Source organism: Schistocerca americana, unplaced genomic scaffold (genome assembly GCF_021461395.2).
Source record: "Schistocerca americana isolate TAMUIC-IGC-003095 unplaced genomic scaffold, iqSchAmer2.1 HiC_scaffold_45, whole genome shotgun sequence".
NCBI lineage: Eukaryota > Metazoa > Arthropoda > Insecta > Orthoptera > Acrididae > Schistocerca > Schistocerca americana.
In genome coordinates, this window is record NW_025726181.1 from 2,580,815 (window position 1) to 2,587,969 (window position 7,155).

Here is a 7,155-nt window from a genome sequence, read left to right on the forward strand (position 1 = left end):
GATGGTTCATTGTAACGTTCCGGGCCTCCTAATGACGATGGAACTCTCAAATTGTGTCGTGATTCAATACATCGTCCGCCAGCCGACTTGTCTACAAGGGGATATTGTTGCCTCGGGCACTTTATGGCCCTTCCTTGTGGGTCTAGATTTTCGAATCAGACACGAAACTGATAGTTAATTGTAACGTTCAGGGCCTCCTAATGACGATGGAACACTCAAATTGCGTCGAGATTCAATACATCGTCATTCAGCCGACTTGTCTCCAAGGGTCTATTGCAGCCTCGGGCACATTATGGTCGTCCTCCTGTGAGTCTAGATTGTCGAATCCGACGCAAAACTGATAGTTACTTGTAATGTTCAGGGCCTCCTAATGACGATGGAACACTCAAATTGTGTCGTGATTCATTACATCGTCCGCCAGCCGACTTGTCTACAAGGGGATATTGCTGCCTCGGGCACTATATGGTCCTTCCCTGTGGGTCTACGTTTTCGAATCAGACAGGAAACTGATAGTTAATTGTAACGATCAGGGCCTCCTAATGACGATGCAACACTCAATTTGCGTGGAGATTCAATACATCGTCCTCCAGCCGACTTGTATCCAAGGGGATATTGCTGCCTCGGGCACCATATGGTCCAGCTACTGTGAGTCTAGATTTTCGAATCCGACGCGAAACTTATAGCTAATTGTAACTTCCAGGGCCTCCTAATGACGATGGAACACTCAAATTGTGTCGTGATTCAATACATAGTCCGCCAGACGACTTGTTTACAAGGGAATATTGCTGCCTCGGGCACTATATGGTCCCTCCCTGTGGGTCTAGATTTTCGAATCAGACACGAAACTGATAGTTAATTGTAACGTTCAGGGCCTCCTAATGACGATGGAACACTCAAATTGCGTCGAGATTCAATACATCGTCATTCAGCCGACTTGTCTCCAAGGGTCTATTGCTGCCTCGAGCACCTTTTAGTCGTTCTCCTGTGAGTCTAGATTTAAAATCCGACGCAAATCTGATAGTTAATTGTAACGATCAGGGCCTCCTAATCACGAACACTCAAATTGCCTCGAGATTCAATACATCGTCCTCCAGCCAACTTGTCTCCAAGGGTTTATGCTGTCTCGGGCACGTTATGGTCGTTCTCCTCTATCTCTAGATTGTCGAATCTGACGCAAAACTGATAGATAATTGTAACGTTCAGGGCCTCCTAATGACGATGGACCCCTCAAATTGCGCCGTTATTCAATACATCGTCCTACAGCCGACTTGTCTCCAAGGGCATATTGCTTCCACGAGCACCATATGGTCCGTCTCCTGTGAGTCTAGATTTTCGAATCCGACGCGAAACTGATAGTTAATTGTAACGTTCAGGGTCTCCTAATGACGGACATTGAAATTGCGTAAGGAGATGCAATATATCGTCTTCCAGCCGACTTGTCTCCAAGAGCATATTGCTGCCTCGGGAACCATATGGTCTGTCTCCTTTGAGTCTAGATTTTCGAAACCGACGCGAGACTGATAAGTAATTGTAACGTTCAGGGCCTCCTAATGACGATGGAACACTCAAATTGCGTCGAGATTCAATACATCGTCCTTCAGCCGACTTGTCTCCAAGGGTCTATTGCAGCCTCGGGCACATTATGGTCGTCCTCCTGTGAGTCTAGATTGTCGAATCCGACGCAAAACTGATAGTTAATTGTAACGTTCAGGGCCTCCTAATGACGATGGAACACTCAATATGCGTCGTATTCAATACATTGTCCTCCAGCCGACTTGTCTCCATGGGGATATTGCTACCTCGGGCACCATATGGTCCAGCTCCTGTGAGTCTCGATTTTTGAATCCGACGCCAAACTGATAGTTAATTGTAACGTCCAGGGAGTCCTAATGACGATGGAACACTCAAATTGCGTCGAGATTTAATACATCGTCCTTCGGCCGACTTGCCTCCAAGGGTCTATTGCTGCCTAGCGCACCTTATGGTCGTTCTCCTGTGAGTCTAGATTTTCGAATCCGACGCAAAACTCATAGTTAATTGTAAAGTTCAGGGCCTCCTAATGACGACGGAACACTCAAATTGCGTCGAGATTCAATACTTCGTCCTCCAGCCGACTTGTCTCCAAGGGGATATTGCTTTCACGGTAACCATATGGTCCGTCTCCTGTGAGTCTAGATTTTCGAACCCGACGCGAGACTGATAGTTAATTGTAACGTTTAAGACCTCCTAATGACGATGGAACACTCAAATTGCGTCGAGATTCAATACATCGTCCTTCAGCCGATTTGTCTCCAAGGGTCTATTGCGGCCTAGCGCACCTTATGGTCGTTCTCCTGTGAGTCTAGATTTTCGAATCCGACGCAAAACTCATAGTTAATTGTAAAGTTCAGGGCCTCCTAATGACGATGGAACACTCAAAATGTGTCGTGATTCAATACATCGTCCGCCAGCCGACTTGTCTACAAGGGGATATTTCTGCCTCGGGCACTATATGGTCCCTCCCTGTGGGTCTAGATTTTTCGAATTAGACATGAAACTGATAGTTAATTGTAACGTTCAGGGCCACCTAATAACGAACACTCAAATTGCCTCGAGATTCAATACATCGTCCTCCAGCCAACTTGTCTCCAAGGGTTTATGCTGTCTCGGGCACGTTATGGTCGTTCTCTTCTGAGTCTAGATTATCGAATCCGACCCAAAACTGATAGTTAATTGTAACTATCAGGGCCTCCTAATGACGATGGAACACTCAATTAGCGTCGAGATTCAATACATCGTCTTCCAGCAGACTTGTCTCCAACTGTCTATTGGTGCCTCGGGCACTTTATGGTCGTTCTCTCCTATGTCTAGATTGTCGAATCCGACGCAAAACTGATAGATAATTGTAACGTTCAGGGCCTCCTAATGACGATGGACCCCTCAAATTGCGTCGTTATTTAATACATCGTCCTACAGCCGACTTGTCTCCAAGGGCATATTGCTTCCACGAGCACCATATGGTCCGTCTCCTGTGACTCTAGATTATCGAATCCGACGCAAAACTGATAGTTAATTGTAACGTTCAGGGTCTCCTAATGACGAACATTGAAATTGCGTAAGGAGATTCAATATATCGTCCTCCAGCCGACTTGTCTCCAAGAGCATATTGCGGCCTCGGGAACCATATGGTCTGTCTCCTTTGAGTCTAGATTTTCGAATACGACGCGAGACTGATAGTAAATTGTAACGTTCAGGGCCTCCTAATGACGATGGAACACTCAAATTGCGTCGAGATTCAATACATCGTCCTTCAGCCGACTTGTCTCCAAGGGTCTATTGCAGCCTCGGGGACATTATGGTCGTCCTCCTGTGAGTCTAGGTTGTCGAATCCGACGCAAAACTGATAGTTAATTGTAACGTTCAGGGCCTCGTAATGACGACGGAACACTCTAATTGCGTCGAGATTCAATACTTCGTGCTCCAGCCGACTTGTCTCCAAGGGGATATTGCTTCCACGGTAACCATATGGTCCGTCTCCTGTGAGTCTAGATTTTCGAACCCGACGCGAGACTGATAGTTAATTGTAACGTTCAAGACCTCCTAATGACGATGGAACACTCAAACTGCGTCGAGATAGAGTTGCAGGAGAACGGCCATAAAGTGTCCGAGGCACCAATAGACCCTTGGAGACATGTCGGGTGGAGGACGATGTATTGAATCTCTACGCAATTTGAGTGTTCCATCGTCATTAGGAGGCCCTGAACGTTACAATTAACTATCAGTTTTGCGTCGGATTCGACAATCTAGACTCACAGGAGGACGACCATAAGGTGCCCGAGGCTGCAATAGACCCTTGGAGACGCGTCCTTCAGCCGACTTGTCTCCAAGGGTCTATTGCTGCCTCGGGCACCTTATGGTCGTCCTCCTGTGAGTCTAGATTGTCGATTCCGACGCAAAACTGGGAGTTAATTGTAACGTTCAGGGCTTCCTAATGACGATGGAACACTCAAATTGCGTCGAGATTCAATACATCGTCCTCCAGCCGACTTGTCTCCAACGGTCTATTGGTGCCTCGGGCACTTTATGGTCGTTCTCCTGTAAGTCTAGATTTTACGAATCCGACGCAAAACTGATAGTTACTTGTAACGTTCAGGGCCTCCTAATGACGATGGAACACTCAAAATGTGTCGTGATTCAATACATCGTCCGCCAGCCGACTTGTCTACAAGGGGATTTTTCTGCCTCGGGCACTATATGGTCCTTCCCTGTGGGTCTAGATTTTTCGAATCAGACATGAAACTGATAGTTAATTGTAACGTTCAGGGCCTCCTAATGACGATGTAACACTCAAATTGCGTCGAGATTCAATACATCGTCATTCAGCCGACTTGTCTCCAAGGGTCTATTGCTGCCTCGGGCACCTTATGGTCGTTCTCCTGTGAGCCTAGATTTAAAATCCGACGCAAATCTGATAGTTAATTGTAACGTTCAGGGCCTCCTAATCACGAACACTCAAATTGCCTCGAGATCCAATACATCGTCCTCCAGCCAACTTGTCTCCAAGGGTTTATGCTGTCTCGGGCACGTTATGGTCGTTCTCTTCTGAGTATAGATTATCGAATCCGACCCAAAACTGATAGTTAATTGTAACGATCAGGGCCTCCTAATGACGATGGAACACTCAATTAGCGTCGAGATTCAATACATCGTCTTTCAGCAGACTTGTCTCCAACTGTCTATTGGTGCCTCGGGCACTTTATGGTCGTTCTCCTCTATGTCTAGATTGTCGAATCCGACGCAAAACTGATAGATAATTGTAACGTTCAGGGCCTCCTAATGACGATGGACCCCTCCAATTGCGTCGTTATTCAATACATCGTCCTACAGCCGACTTGTCTCCAAGGGCATATTGCTTCCACGAGCACCATATGGTCCGTCTCCTGTGAGTCTAGATTTTCGAATCCGACGCAAAACTGATAGTTAATTGTAACGTTCAGGGTCTCCTAATGACGAACATTGAAATTGCGTCGAGATTCAATATATCGTCCTCCAGCCGACTTGTCTCCAAGAGCATATTGCTGCCTCGGGAACCATATGGTCTGTCTCCCTTGAGTCAAGATTTTCGAAACCGACGCGAGACTGATAGTTAATTGTAACGTTCAGGGCCTCCTAATGACGATGGAACACTCAAATTGCGTCGAGATTCAATACATCGTCCTTCAGCCGACTCGTCTCCAAGGGTCTATTGCAGCCTCGGGCACCTTATGGTCGTCCTCCTGTGAGTCTAGATTGTCGAATCCGACGCAAAACTGATAGTTAATTGTAACGTTCAGGGCCTGCTAATGACGATGGAACACTCAAATTGCGTAGAGATTCAATACATCGTCCTCCACCCGACATGTCTCCAAGGGTCCATTGGTGCCTCGGACACTTTATGGCCGTTCTCCTGCAACTCTAGATTGTCGAATCCGACGCAAAACTGATATTTCCTTGTAACGTTCAGGGCCTCCTAATGACGATGGATCACACTAATTGTGTCGCGATTCAATACATAGTCCGCCAGCCGACTTGTTACAAAGGTATATTGCTGCCTCGGGCACTATATGATCCTTCCCTGTGAGTCTAGATTTTTCGAATCAGACATGAAACTGATAGTTAATTGTAACGTTCGGGGCCTCCTAATGACGATGGAACACTCAAATTGTGTCGAGATTCAATACATCGTCATTCAGCCGACTTGTCTCCAAGGGTCTATTGCTGCCTCGGGCACTATATGGTCCTTCCCTGTGAGTCTAGATTTTTCGAATCAGACATGAAACTGATAGTTAATTGTAACGTTCGGGGCCTCCTAATGACGATCGAGCACTCAAATTGCGTCGTTATTCAATACATCGTCCTACAGCCGACTTGCCTCCAAGGGCATATTGCTTACACGAGCACCATGTGGTCCGTATCCTGTGAGTCTAGATTTTCGAAACCGACGCGAGACTGATATATAATTGTAACGTACAGGGCCTCCTAATGACGATGGAACACACAAATTGCGTCGAGATTCAATACATCGTCCTTCAGCCGACTCGCCTCCAAGGGTCTATTGCAGCCTCGGGCACCTTATGGTTGTCCTCCTGTGAGTCTAGATTGTCGAATCCGACGCAAAACTGATAGTTAATTGTAACGTTCAGGGCCTCCTAATGACGATGGACACTCAAATTGCGTCGAGATTCAATACATATTCCTCCAGCCGTTTTGTCTCCAAGGGTCTATTGGTGCCTCGGACACTTTATGGTCGTTCTCCTGTAAGTCAAGATTGTCGAATCCGACGCAAAACTGATAGTTACTTGAAACGTTCAGGGCCTCCTAATGACGATGAAACACTCAAATTGTGTCGTGATTCAATACATCGTCCGCCAGCCGACTTGTCTACAAGGGGATATTGCTGCCTCGGGCACTATATGGTCCTTCCCTGTGAGTCTAGATTTTCGAATCAGACGCGAAACCGATAGTTAATTGTAACGTTCAGGGCCTCCTAATGAAGATGGAACACTCAAATTGCGTCCAGATTCGATACATCGTCATTCAGCCGACTTGTCTCCAAGGGTCTATTGCTGCCTCGGGCACCTTAAGGTCGTTCTCCTGTGAGTCTAGATTTAAAATCCGACGCAATTCTGATAGTTAATTGTAACGTTCAGGGCCTCCTAATGACGATGGAACACTCAAATTGCCTCGAGATTCAATACATCGTCCTCCAGCCGACTTGTCTCCAAGGGGATATTGCTGCCTCGGTCACCAAATGGTCCAGCTCCTGTGAGTCTAGATTTTTGAATCCGACGCGAAACTGATAGTTAATTGTAACGTCCAATACCTCCTAATGACGATGGAACACTCAAATTGCGTCGAGATTTAATACATCGTCCTTCAGCCGACTTGTCTCCAAGGGTCTATTGCTGCCTCGCGCACCTTATGGTCGTTCTCCTGTGAGTCTAGATTTTCGAATCCTACGCAAAACTGACGGTTGATTGTAACGTTCAGGGCCTCCTAATGACGATAGAACACTCTAATTGCGTCGAGATTCAATACATCGTCCTTCAGCCGACTTGTCTCCAATGGTCTGTTGCTGCCTCGGGCACCTTATGGTCGTTCTCCTGTGAGTCTACATTTTCGAATCCGACGCAAAAC